General features: G+C 42.8%; 1 pseudogene; it reads right to left on the minus strand.

Annotated features, from left to right (window-relative positions):
• Positions 1–1,316: 1,316 nt before the first annotated feature.
• LOC131397720 (vomeronasal type-1 receptor 1-like) lies at positions 1,317–10,882 on the minus strand (annotated as a pseudogene).
• Positions 10,883–15,253: the final 4,371 nt, after the last annotated feature.

Below are 15,253 nucleotides of genomic sequence, written 5' to 3' on the forward strand. Positions count from 1 at the left end.
ATGTTCCAACTGACCACTTCAAATTTCCTCCCTCTAATTGCACACCAAACCTAATAAAGCATCACTAACTCCAAGCATTGTAAAGGAAATAGTGATCATTTGAGAGTGTGATCAAAACAGAAATGTTAAAAATGGCCCCGTGGTGGATGTGGCTGGACCTCCACTCAGATCCCCTCTACCTGGGTGGTGCCCTCAGCCCCACCTGCAGAGACAGACTCTCCAGTCTCTAAAGAACTGCCCTGGGCTGACAGCAACGTTCTGACAAACTCCAGAATGGGAGGAAATCTTCATGAATCTTATAATGATAAGGGATCAATACCCAGAATATATCAAGTACTCCTCAAACTAACAGCAAAAGACAACCCGATACAAAGATGGGCAAAGGACTTGAATACGCATTTTTCCAAAGATACACAAACTGCCAATAAGTCTATGAAAAGATGCTCAACATCATATGTTATTGGGAAAATGCAAATCACACCACAATGGGATCCCACTTCACATTTGCTATGGTGGATATTACAGCAATCCCCAAATGGAAAAAAACAAGTGTTGGTGACGATGTGGAGAAACTGGAACCCTTGTGCATTGCTGGTGGGAGTGTAAAATGATGCAGCAGCTGTGGAAACAGTTTGGTGATTTCTCAAAAGGGTACACATAGAACTAACATACAGCACAGCAATTTCACTCCTAGGTAAATATCCAAAACAATTGAAAGCAGGGATATGACAGATATTCGTACAGCTATGTTCATAGCAGTGTTATTCACAATGGCCAAAAGGTAGAAACAACCCAGGTGTCCATCAATGTGAAAGAATAAACAAAATGTTGTATACACATAGAATGGAATAGGTTTCAGCCATGAAAGTGGATGAAATTTTGGTATATGCTACAACATGGAATGATCTTGAAAACATGCTTAGTGAGATTTGGCAGACACAGGAACAAATAACTGTATGACCTCACTTACATGAAGTACCAAAGGCAGGCAAATTCCTAGAGACAGTAGAGTAGAGGATGTCTTGGGCTGGGAGGAGAAACAAAATGTTATTTTACTGGGCGCCAAGTTTTTGTTGGACATGATGAAAAAGACTTGGATGCAGATAGTGGTGATGGTTGCACAGCATTGAATGTGTTTATTGCCACTGAATTGTATGCTTGCAAATAGTCAAAATCATGAATGGTGTTATGTATATGTTATAACAATAAAAATGTTTATGAAAATGGGTAACTGGTAAGTGAGTAAACAGAGTAATCATGGATGGTGTAGAAGCTGACTTCTATATATTTACCCTTTCGACAGTGATTTCAACAATTCAAGAGCAGAAACTAGGAGCTCTAGGATCCCTAAGGATCAGCATTAAGGGGCTATAAGTGGGGAAATAGAAGCCAAAATAGGAGCGATCTACATCACCTGTAGATGAGTATCTAAAAAGGCAGTCATGTAAGGAGTAAAAATTGAATTCAACAGGTAAGGGATGACAAAAGTGACCACCAGCATCAGGTTGGTGTGGGTGGCTCTGATTTCTGGGGGGCATTTGTGGTAGCCTTTGAGGGTGTGAGTATACTGCACTCTCTGGTGGTGTCTGTGCAGGAGAAGCGCCATGGAACCACTGGCCCAGCCCGTGAGGCCAATAAATGTCGCATCAGAGATGGACCAGAAGATGACAATTTGTGCAGTGGAGCTTGAGGGTGAACAGAACCGCTTCCCTTAGAAGTCAATGTCATTTCCTGTGTCCTGTGCAGCAGTGATTATCATGGGAATATAGATATTCATTAAGAAACTGAGCATCCACAAGTACAACAGGAAGGAACAATGACCTTGGGAGCTCTTCCTCTGAGCATTGTCCATTCCACTCTGAGGGATGAGAGTGAACTGATAGGTGCTCAGGACACAGGTGGAGCACAGGGTGGTGCTGTGAGCACCTCTGTTTATATAATATGCAAATTTAACTCAAGACTGGACGAGGGCTTCCTCAAAAGCTAACTTCGTGTTGGGAATTCCAGTGGAAAGAAGAAACGAGATTGGCCATGGCCATGTGGGTGAGAATCGTGTGTGGGCCTCTGCCTGTGACCAAGCAAGACTGAAGAGACATTATGAAAGAAGAGAATGACATTGGCCACAGTCCCAGCCCCAATCTGTAAAAGAAAGGTGGTTTTCACAGCCGCTTCCCCTGTGGTTCTTAGGACATCTTTCTGAAAAGGCGTGGAGAGAGCTTCAGAGTGGCCTGGAGCAAAAGGTGGTTACGCTGGTGATGACATCAGTAGTCTTCTTAGGTAACCAAGGTTGGAAAAGGACTTTTGCTCTTTCTTCTCCTGAGAAGGGAGATGCTGTCATACTCCACAGGAGGGGCTCAACCTGGAGAACATACACTTGACACCAGGTATAATTTGCACCATTGTTTTGTATTTATATTTACTTTTATGTTCTGATTCTCCACCAAAATGTAAGGCCCATGCACTTATGAACCATGTCTGACTTGTTTACAACTACGGCTGACACAGAAGAGGTGGTACATAAGCTGCACTGATGTTATTTGATGAAGTGACGGGAGACAGAGACAAGAAAGCACTGCACCCCCTTAGAGTTCCTGGTCCTCCTGCCTGTCATAAGGATGTACTAACTTAAGAACATGAAGTGGAAAAGGCAAGCATCTTGTTGAGATAAGATTATCTAACGAATTTTAATAGAATTGCAAGAGAATCAGTTGTCCACATTTAAGACTCATAATTCATGGGAGTGACAGAGTTAAATGAGTTGTGGACTTCTGGTTTCCAGTTTTTCATGTAAGGAGCTTGAAAGTTTTTCTCTGTCGTAACAGAGAAAAAACTGAATAGACCAAAGATTCATTCTCTCTGAATCCAACTCACTAGGATCTCTAAAAGAGTGAGGACGTGGAGGACATTGCTGCCTCTGAGTCTGGAAAGAGGGACAGGTGAATAGAGGGAATCCAGGCTCACTGGACCAGAGACTCATGAGCAGAAACCACACGGGAACGAGGCCTGAGGTGGGAAAACCTGCTCTGTAGTGGACAGGGTGCTGGGGGTCAGTGTGGAGAAGTCTGCGAGTTAGAAACTCCAGACAGAACAAGTTGTGGGGGATTCCCATACGTTTGTGGTTTACCTCCAGGAGCTTGACCACATTCTCTCAGTAAATGTCAGAGGAAAACCCCCTTGTGCTTGTGGCAGGGGGAGGGGACAAGAAACCATTCTGAAACACACCAGAGCCCTGTGTTCTTCTGAACAAGGTCTGCCCTCAGGAGAAAGGGGTTAACTGGAGCCTACCCTGCTGGGGTACTGTCAGAGCCCAACTGACCTGGGGAAGGAAATACCCAACTCCAGCCCACTCTAGTCATCCTGTCCCACCCAAGGGGGGAGAAAAACTGGAGAAACACTTGCAAAGCTCGAAGTTCAGAGGCACAGGCTCAGTAAAAGACTGAGCCCTAATCCTAGGACGAGAATGTCTTCCCTCTCCCCACACCTCACCACGTTCCTAAAGGCCTATTTATAGAAGTTCCTTTTACACCGTGCATCATGTCCAGCTATTGAGAAAAAGTAAAAGACATACTAAAAGGCAAAAAACAATTTGAAGAGACAGAGCATGCATCAGAACCAGACATGGCAGGGATGTTGGTATTATCAGACAAGGTTTTAAAACATATGGTTAATATGCTCAGGCCTCTAATGGATGAAGTAGACAGCATGTAGGAACAGATGGGCAATGTGAGTAGAGATGGAAATCCTACAAAAGAAGCAAAAAGAAATGTTAGGGATCAAGAACGCTGTAACAAATGAAGAATGCCTTTGATGGGCTTTTTAGTAGACCAGACAGCTGAAGAAAGAATCCGAGCTTGAGGGTGTCTCAGTAGAAACCTCCAAAAACTGAAAAGGAAGTAGGAAAAAAGACTGAAAAATCAGAATAGAATATCCAAAGACTGTGGGACAACTACAAAAGGTGTAACATATGCATAATAGGAATACTAGAAGGAGAAGAAAGAGAGAGAAGAACAGAAGAAATATGTGAAACAATGATGATAGAGAATTTCCCCAAATTAGTGTCAGACACCAGAGCACAGATCCAGGAAGCTCAGAGAACACTAAACATGACAAATGCCTCCCCCCCAAAAGAAACTATACCTATGCATGTCATCTTCAAAATACAGATAACGAAATAAAAAATCCTGAAAGAAGCTAGAGGAAAAAAAAAGCACTTTATTTACAGAGGAATAAAATTAAGATTTATTTCCTATTTCCCCTTGGAAACCATGCAAACAAGACAAGACAGGTGTGAAATAAAGTGTTGAGAGAAAAAAGCCCACCAGTCTAATATTTCATACCCTGTGAAATTATCTTTCAAAAGTGGAGGAGAAATAAAGACTTTCTCAGACAGAGGAAAGTGGAGGGAATTTGTTGCCAGTAAGCCTGCCTTGCAAGAAATGTTAAGTTTTTTAGAGAAAAGGAAAATGATATATAGATCAGAAACTTGGATATACAAAGAGAAGGAAAGAGCTTTGGAGAAGGAATAAGTTAAGGTATGATGAAAACATTTATTTTTCTTAATCTTAGAGATAATTTTGTTCAAGATAATGGTAGCAACAATGTATTTGTACATATATGTTTATGTATGTTATATATATATATCTCCCACCCTATCCTTGATCAATTCCACACAGCAATCCCTCCTTGAAGTTCCTTTGATAAATCTGTACTATACAACACTCTAAACAGAAATTGTGATTATTCAGAACTCTCCTTTGAGTTACCATTACCTGTACAAGTCCAAGGTTCTCCTGTGTAAGTTTTACTCTAGCCCCAGTGAATCCCACAGAACCTTGTTTATTCGCAAAAAAGCTGACGACTCTCATGTCCTGTAGATCATCATATGATCCCCCTGGAGTCGCACCCAGTGCTCCCTAAATTACACCTGCAGTGGCTCCTAGTGCATGCAGGTACCCTCATCCCCTTGCATCCTCCTCCCACAAACATGGCCCATGGCCTCCCTCAAATGGGGCTGAGGGTTTACTGAGGTGGGTGATGTGGTCAGACCTGCAGGTTGTACATTCCGTGGGGCACACAGAGATCAACCCCACAGCTGAGGTACCTCCCTTATACCAACAATCACTAGGCAGGACACAGAAGGACACACCTGCCTCCACAGAGAGGATGAGCACCAGCATACAGTCACACACGGGGCACCACCGCAGCCAGAGTCAAACAAAACCACAGAAGATGCCCTGTGCTGTCTGAGGAACTCATATCCTAGTGTGTATTGCCCCTCAGGTACCTCTTTTCACCCACAGGCGTGGAGAGACCAGAAGGACAGGTCACTCTCCATGTATATGGACAAGCTGGTGCAAGGCATTCTTGGAAAAAAAAGAGACCCTACAACCCTACTTTCCAGCTAGTCTGATGACACAGCTCTGCTTTCAATAAACACAACCGAGAGGCTGTTGTGTCTCTCTCATGTCTGAGCACTTTTTGCTCCACCAGCTTCCTTGTACCTTCTGGGGTTTTGTAACTGCTGTGACTGAGAATGCATACAACACAGGGGAAGCAGCCAGAGTTAATTCTGATGCTGAGTCAGCAGAGGAGAGTGACAGCACAGGTGAACACAGAGATCAGAGCTGGTTTGTAAACCTCCTAGGAGAGAAGGAGAAAGCCCGGATCACAGAGCTCATTGTGTGCCCAGGGCAATGGAAAAAGCAGTTGGAATAGGCCCTGGATGGAGGGATACATTGAGAGTTGGGTGTGGTAGGACTTTGCTTCCAGTGTAGAATCACTAAACCTTCTCTCAGAAATTGCCTCTGATGGCATCTTGGTCTCAGCCATCACTGCCACGTTTGCAAACGTTTTCTTAACTTGTCTTGCCTGTCTTAACCTGTCCTGGCTGCTATAACAAAATATCACCAACTGGATGGCTTATAATCAACAGAAATTTATTGTTCACAGTTCTGGAGGCTGGAAGTCCAATATCAAGGCTGCAGCACGGTCAGCTTTTGGGGAGGGCCCTCCTCCTGGTTCATAGCTGGCGCCTTCTCACTGTCACCTCACATGGTGGAGAGGGGGAAAGGGATCTCTCTGAAACCTCTTTTTTACACACTAATCCCATTCACGAGGGCTCCACCCTCATGACCTCAGCATCTCCGAAAGGCCCACTTCCTAATACTATTATCTTTGCGTGTTACAATTTCAACTTGGAAATTTTTAGGGGACACAAACATTCAGACCATAGCATGGCCTAGGGTACAATCGGCCATATTTCCAAACATAAAATGCACCGATGAATTACCACAGAGGGCTTTGTTCTAATTCCTAATATGAATTAAAGAAAAAAGTGTACATTCCTTGTTTTCCAACATTCACACCATTTTGGCCAACTTGAAAATTAACTGAACTTCATCTCACTACAAATTTTTTCTCTCCCCTGCTACCTCAGGCTAAGAAAGGACAGAAGAGCTTTTTCTCATTTAATTAGGGAGATAAAAACCTGAGCCCCACTTACACAAACAACACAAATAACACACAAAAGAGCAACATCAAAATTTCTGAGAGGACTGCATCCTCCTGAAGTGGGATTTGAAAAAGGAAAAAAGTGTGTCATTAGAGGGCAGACTACTTCTCTCTGTGTATTTCTATTTGTATGTGCATATGTGTCTGTCATTGTATCTTATGTCGTGTTTCAGGATTTTTAAGTCGTAACCTAAACTCTGCACACCAATTTGTCCTCCTATATTTACTCCCAACCCCAATCTGTTAGGTCTGAGAAAATGGGTAGACTCCTGTGTACATGGTTGAGGAGCTCAGTGGCTCTGGACTCACAAGGCTCGGCACAGATTCCAAGGGGAACTGTCCCTCTTTCTCTCATCGCCAGGGACTCTGGGGCACAGGGATTTTCAGTGAACCTCATGACCCTGGTCCCACTCTGAATCACACCCCAACACATTCCCACCTTCCACCTGCCCAGCCTGGGCATGAGTTGGCAGCTCTGGACAAGGGAGGGTCAGCACCTGTCCTGCCCAATGTTAGTGCACAACCACAGCTCTGACTTCCTCTCCTGCTGGAGACCCCTCCCTCCTGTTCTCTGCCCTGAGACTGAACAAAAGGAAGCAATCACCTGGCTGGTCTTTGCTCCAGAGCTCTGTGCAGGGAAATGTCAATCAAGATGGGTCACAGTTATAGAGACAGGGTTCCTGGACCTGCTCTGCCCACAGAAGCGCCTTTATCATGTCATCTGCAGTATGGGTGACACTGTCTCCATGGAGAGTCTGGGGCATCTCTAGTGAGGAGCAAATCTTATCCCCTGTGCAAATCACCCTCAGTCACCTCTGGTGATTAGTGACAACTCTTGGCAATTATTGAGAAGATCTCCATGAGCAGGTGAGCAGAAGGCTGAGAAAGTTTTCTATGTTCCCTGTGGGAGAATAAAAGTCCTAATTGGAGATGTAAAGGACCCTCCACAGTGCGTCAGGGGCTCCCTTCACTGTGCTTCCTGTTGGGCATTTTCCTTCATGCTCTTTCACTTTTCCAAAATTGTTCCCAAGTTTTTCACACTGTGGGGGATCAGAAATTGCAACCCCAACATGTGTCTCTTTGGCTTGATTATTTGAAGAACAAAAGACTCAGAAAGAAACTTTGACCTTCCTCTAACTGCCTAAAACAACTTAAGATAGAAGGCCTGTTTCAGGAAGGAGCTATCCCCATAGATAACTATAGTGTAACATGAACTAGGTGTGATAGACAGGGAGGAACCCAGCAAGGCCCATTGGATCAGTGTCCTCCCCATGTCACATTTGTCTTTGCCATCATGGCAAACATTTGTTCACCAAACATCTGCTTTTCCATCTCCACGTAAGTTGCCTTCCTCCGCTTTGCTTTTCCAAAACCATTACCCCCAACATGTTCCTTTGTCTTGACTGAAGATGGTATTTAAGGTGATGGCTGTGGCTATTAGGGCGAGTTACTCAGTTTTCTTGGGTTTTCCCCGTGTATACCTGTTATTAAAATTTGATTTTCTCCTGTTATTCTGTCTCATGTGAATTTAATTCTTAGACCAGCCAGAAGAACCCAGAGAGTGAGGGAACAGTTCTTCCTCCTCATCAGCATGTGGTCTGGAGGCTACCCTTTCCTACGAGTGTAAGTTCTTCAGTGCTTGCTCTTTGTGGCCTCAGGTCTGTTTAACCTGGAAAATACCCCGGTGTTTCCCCCTCGGAATCTTGGGTTGACCATGTGTCCACGTGACTCTGTGAAGGGATTTCGATTTGCACCGTGTCACACAGGGAGCCCTGCCCCTTGAGTATCTCATCGGACTATAAGCTTATCCCTGTGTTCCAGTCGGTGAGCACTGGAAAGAAGCATTTCCAGGACACTGACAGGGATTAGGAAAAATCATTGGTTAGGAAACATAGAGAGATAACATTTAAGTCTTTAAAATTCATCATTTGAATGATCAGTTCCTAATGGGAAATTTCAACTGATAATTGGATCTTGGAAGCAAGTTCTCTCAGCTGGCAAATGGGCCTGATGTCCTTCTTCTGAGAGACCAGGGAGCAGAAGGGGCCCAGGAAACCCTCCTCGTCAGGCTCCTTCTGCAGTGAACTGATGCACTGGAGGCAGCAGACACACCCACATTTCAGGCACACTGGGTGTTCAAGATGCGCCAGCAGGTAGCACATCTACTGGTTCTTTAAGTGTCCAACCATGGCCCCTCTCTGGGAAAAATGTGCATGATGTTGAGTGGTTATTCATATTCATCATGGGACTCTGTCATCTTTAAACATGTAGAGATACCTGGACCTACTATGTGCCATCCCTAGGACTAGGCAATGAAGATACAAGCAGAAATACTCTGGCCCAGGTTAAGATATTGAAATGCTGGTTGGAATGAAAGACATGATTCATCCTGAAGCTTTCAGCTGAGGTGGTGAAAGGGTCTAGGTCTGGACTGTCCAGTGCGGGAGCCCCAGTCACATGTGGCTGCTGAGCCCCTGGCATGGGCTCCTCTGAACTGAGAGGAGCTGTGGGTGTAAAACACACACTGGATTTCAAACATGGAATAAGATAGAATATAAACTATCTTGTCAGAACTTTTCAGAATTGATTACAGCTTGAAATGACAATATTTAGGGTATTAGAATAGTTTAAACTGTTTCATTTCACTTTCTTTAATGTGGATACTAGAAAATTTATAAAACTATAATTACATCTGTGAGTCATCTTCTATTTTGATTGGACATTGCTGGTCCAGACTCAGGAACCCTTCAACCTCCACAGCCGGAACCACCTGCCTGTGACAAAATGCCTAGGAGACCCTGAGAGGTTGAATAAGTCAGTGGGGAAAAGGCAGTTCACCATCTTATGGAGTCTGTCAAGCTATGATGACTAAAGGAAAGGAAGACACTGTCACTTCTCCAGCCTCTGTATAAAATTGAAGTCTGCCCACTGCTCCTGGGACAGAGCATCCAGTCCAGGGTCCCTGAGTGCACACACTGTGCCTAGCATTGAGTTGGCCTCAAACAGCACTCGCTGAATTAGTACATCACTCCATTCCTAGGACCTTTCTCATCGTATATGATATTTGTAGAACTCTGAGAACAAGAAATACCATCAGATTGGACTCCCTTCAAGTCCACTGGGTTCTCCTGTGGCCTCCACCTGCTTCCACTGCAGCTCAGTTCTGGATAAGAATCCCCCAGGAGGGGATTTTATTGGAGATGGTCCCTCCTCGCTCCTTATTCACATCCCACCTCTCCTCTTTAATCTAAACAGATTCTGATGTAATTTTTGCACATCAGATATTTACTGAGGACCTCGACAGTTTACCATTGAAAAAGGAAAAAAATATCCTGAGAATTATTTTATTTTTATTAATATGGATTAAATGTCATTTTATTATCATTATGAATTAGATCGGAACATTATGATTCTTGATGACTGTTGATTTGGAATGATGACAGACACTTTTACAACCAAATATTGGGCATTAATTTTAATCCTCAAGAAATGAACACAGCTGGTTTCAAATACTTTTTGCTCACAAATGTAAAAGCTCCTCATATTTAGGTCAGGAAATTAATTAAAACTACTCAGAAGTATTTCCTAATGTCACCGTCACTGTACCACAATTGTGTCTTCAAAAAGGTGTTTTCTCTGTGGTTGGAAGTCTTCTTGTAGAAGTTTGGTAAATAAGCCCCAAAACCATTCCCTGTCATCCACACTGTCACACATGCACTCACACTCTCACAGGGATCTCCCATCTCAGATATGTGCTCTAGAGTGTTCTCTGACATGCAGCTTCAGACACATGACACCTTCTTATGTGAGTGTGCACACTTGTAGTGACTGCCCCAGCTGCACATGCTCACAGGTTCTCAGTCTCACCCTGTCTCTCCAGTGTTCTCACATAGACACTCCACCTCAGACACACACATGTGCTCTCATGTTTCCCTTAAAACAGAAATGCTTTCTCTCCTTCACACTGTCTGCACTCTTTGTGAGGTTGCCTATCTTCTCCAGGTTGGACCCCAGTGCCGTTCTCCCTGTCATGTTGGACCCAGCATCCCCTTCCTGCCAGTGTGTGTGTAAAAGGCAAACGCACTCACACATCATATGATGCCCGATCTCAGGGGTTGGAAAACTAAGGCCTGTGAACCAGCCACTTGTTTTTGTATATAAAGTTATATTGGAACACATATTCTTTGCCTATTCAATTAAGGTGGCTGTTTCCACCTTAAAATGGCAACATTAATTTGTGAGTGAGAGATCACGTGGCTCATGAGCCTAAAATATTTATGTCTGACTCTTTAACAAAAGTTCGCTTCCTTCTGCCACTCTTTGTATTTTGTGGGATTTTTAGTGTCCCCACTCACCCCATCTCAAAGGCCATATTGCCCCCAACTTCTGGAACAATAACACACTCCCCATGGGTTTCCAACAGGCTTTCCACCCAGAAAATTTTCTCTTTGCTGTCTTTTGTTTAGTATTGAGGATGTCTTTGTGTTTTCATTCTCCTTTTAGGGCTAATTCCTTAACTTTATTTTTCATCACATGTATTTTATTTTAGTTTGCATATTGATAGTTTCAAAGAACACTATTTAATGATTGTTCCTTAAGATAAAAATTTTAATGGATGATTTCAAGCACATGAAACTATAGAAAACCCTATTTTCACCCCCTTCCTGATCCCTTGAAAGCCTACCCTACTTTCAACCATCATTTCCATACAGCCAGTAGTGTTTCTTCTATAGCCCCATAACAGTCCCCTCCTCTGGAGAATTTTAAAGTGATAATTATACTCTCTCTAGGAACAGTTAAGTGTTCCTGTTAAGAGATATCTATGATGAATTTATGGGGAGAAACCATGCAGCAATTAACCCAATGCATTCAAAGGGGAATGAACAAAAAGGAGAAGCTCATAGTATGACTGTTGCAGAATAGCTTCTATGTTGCCATAAAGGATGTTCTGATTGAGCATTTCAATTCCCTTCACTCCAAGCCTAAACCTAATCCAGCATCATTAACTCTGAACATTATAGAGTGACTTCAGCATCATGGAGTTTGAGTTATTCCCTTTGCCTCTCCTCTCTAATTTACAACCAATTGGACATCCATTGACCAACAAAGGACTCCCTACACAGCACAAAATGATGCCTAAGAGATCCATGCATCTGTACATCTGACGGTGGGTTGAGTGGACTCCTGGGAGTCAGTGGAACTAGGGAAGCAGCCCCTCCTCCGCCCCCAGCAGCGGTGATTCCAGGTGCAGATCCTCACACTGGCACGTGTGCTTGCAGAGACTGCAGGGGCAGACATGGTGAGGCTTAGCCACTGCCCTTCCCCTGGTGCATCTGGTATGCACCTTTGAACAGAGGCTGCAGGGGCAGAAAGAGCAGGCCTGGTCTAGACTCTACCCCCACCCAGCACTGGCAGGTGGGAGCACATACCCTGAGAACTCAGGACACAGAGTGGAGCCAGTGACCTGGACCCTACCCGCTCCCCCGGCAGTGGTCCGGTCTTTCCAACAGTGCGGGCAGTATACAAAACTTGGATTTTCCCAGCTGGGGCGGGTCACCCAGACCTGAGTTTTCAAAACATGCTGGCTCACACCAGAAACCAGACGCTGTGTGAGTGAGCAGCAACGAAAATCTCTCCCTGCTTAGCCACTGCCCCTTCCAGTCGTGGTAGGTGGAACCTGTGAACAGAGGCTTCAGGAACCGCAGCAGAACCCATGACCCAACTCCCAGACACCCCTGACACTGGCTGTTCTAGCAGTGTGGGCTTCATATAAGTCCCTGGGTCCACAGACTCCTGGCAGCAACAGCAACAGCCATGAACCAAGCACCCTTGGCAGCAGTACAGCCAGCATACCCAGACAACCTGGGAGCAGCAGTGCAAGTGGTGCACAGGGCAGCAACATCTGAGCCTGTGGTGAGCCTGTGGACATCCAGTGGAGGAACATAAGACTCAGGCGACCCTGGAAGCAGCAGAAGTGCTTGCAGCCTGGTGACTCCAATGGCGACATCTGAGACTGCAGCAAAATCATAAGCAGCAAGCTCAGAGCAACCTTAGAGGCACAAGTGGCACAAAGAGGGCGCTGATGACACTGCTAGCAGAGTCAGTGGAGGGTGGAAAGTGCAGGCTCTCAAATACAACCAGAAGCAGCTCAGAACCAAAGTAACCAAAGCCTTACCCAAATAAGAAAGGTGATCACTACCACAAATGCACCAGCAGAGGACCAACTCATCAAGTACCATGAAGAACTACAGTAACATGGCAGAACGGAAAGAGACTGACAACTCTCCATAAACCAAACTTGAACTCACAGAAGATTATAATCTAACTGACAAAGAATTCAAAATAGCTGTCCTAAAGAAACTCAACAAGTTACAAGAAAACTCAGAAAGACAGTTCAGCTTAATGAACTCAGAAATAAAATTAATGAACAGAAAGAGAACTTCACCAAAGAGATTGAAACTCTAAAAAAAACAAACAGAAATCCTGAAGATGAAGAACACAATTAATGAGATGAAAAATAAAGTGGAAAGCGTTAAAAATAGAGCAACCATATGGAAGAGAGAATTAGTGAGCTCAAAGACAGAAATCTAGAAAGGAGTCAGTTGGAGGAGGAGAGAGACTAAGATTTTGAAAGAAAAGAAACTGTATGAGAAATATCTGACTCAATTAGGAAAAGTTACATAAGGATAATAGGTATCCCAGAAGAAGAAGAAAGGGAGAAAGGAGCAGAGAGCTTATTCAAAGATATAATAGCTGAGAACTTCCAAAACCTGGGGAAAGAACTGGATATACAAGGACATGAAGCCAATAGAAATCCTAATTACATCAGTGCAAAAAGACGTTCTCCAAGGAATATAATATTGATATATAATCAAAAGTCAATGACAAAGAAAGAACATTAAGGGCAGCCAAAGAGAAAAAAGGAACCTCCAAAGGAACTCTCATCAGGCTTTCTTCAGATTTCTCAGCAGAATCCCTACAGGCTAGGAGAGAGTGGAATGATATATTCAAAACACTGAAATACAAAATCTATCAGCCAAGAATACTCTATCCAGAAAATCATCTTTCAGATAGGATGGAGAAATAGTTTTTCCAGACAAACAAAAGCTGAGGGAGTTCATTGACACTAGACCTGCCTTACAAGAAATGTTGAAAGGAGCCTTCCTACCTGAAATAAAAAGGCAAAGCTTTACAAAGCTTTGAGCAAGATGATAAATAGGCAGAATAAGAAAATTGCAACTCTATATCAGATTAGGTTAGTAAACACTTAATTAAAACATAAAGGATAAAGGGAAAGAAAGCATCAAAAATAACTATAACCACTTCAATTTGGTCACAAACTCACAATACAAAAAAGAATAATTTGTGACAACAAAAACATAGAAGGGGAAGAGAAAAAGGACAGAACCTGCATTGGATAATGGAGATAAGAGGCTATCAGCAGAAAAAAGACCATCTCATCTATGAGATCTTTTATACAAACCTCATGGTAACCACAAAACAAAAAATCAGCGTAGAGTCACAAATCATAAATAAAGATAAAACTGAGAACGATGTCACAGAAAATGACCAAACTGAAATGGCAGACAGAAATACAAGGAAAAAAAAAACAATGGAAATATAGAACAACCAGAAAACAAAAGATAAAATGGCAATATTAAGCCCTCATATGTCAATAATCACTCTAAATGTAAATGGATTGAATTCACCAATCAAAATACACAGAGTAGCTGGATGGGTTAAAAAACAAGACCCAACATTATGCTGCCTCCAGGAGATCCATCTCAGCTCTAAAGACAAACACAGGCTCAGAATGAAGGGATGGAAGATGATAGTCCAAGAAAATGGCAACTGAAAGAAAGCAGATGTAGCCATACTTGTATCAGACAAAACAGACTTCAAGACAAAAAAGATAACAAGAGACAAAGATGGACATCATATAATGATAAAAAGGACATTCTGCCAAGAAGACATGACATTTAATATATATGCACCTAACGTAGGAGCACAAAAGTATATAAAGCAAAAATTAACAGACCTAAAGGAGAAATTGACAGCAACACAAGAATAGTAGGGGACCTCAACACTCCACTTACATCGATGGATAGATCATCTAGACAGAAGGTGAACAAGGAAACAGTGGCCTTAAATGAAACACTAGACCAGATGGATTTAATAGATATATATTAAAAAAAATGCCACCCAAGAACAGCAGAATACACATTTTTCTCAAGTGCACATGGAACATTCTTAAAGATAGACCATATGTTGGGAAACAAAGCAAGCCTCAATAAAGTTAAGAAGATTGAAGTCATATGAAGCATCTTCTCTGACCACAATGTTGTGAAACTAGACATTAACTACAAGAAAAAAGCTGAGAAAGTCAGAAATATGTGGAGAATAAACAACAAGCTACTGAACAACCATTGGATCAATGAAGAAACCAAAGGGGAAATAAAAAAATACATGGAGACAAATGAAAATGAAAACACAACATACCAACTCTTATGGGATGCAGCAAAAGCTGTACTAAGAGGGAAACTTATAGCAATACAGGCCTACCTCAACATATAAGAAAAATCTCAAATAAACAATCTAACGCTGTACTTAAAAGAACTAGAAAAAGAAAAACAAACAAAGCCCAAAGTCAGTAGGAGGAAGGAACTAATAAAAATTGGAGCAGAAATGAAAGAGACTAAAAAAACAATGAAACTAAAAGCTGATTCTTTGAAAAGATAAAAAA

This window comes from Diceros bicornis, chromosome 34 (genome assembly GCF_020826845.1).
Source record: "Diceros bicornis minor isolate mBicDic1 chromosome 34, mDicBic1.mat.cur, whole genome shotgun sequence".
Classification (NCBI taxonomy): domain Eukaryota; kingdom Metazoa; phylum Chordata; class Mammalia; order Perissodactyla; family Rhinocerotidae; genus Diceros; species Diceros bicornis.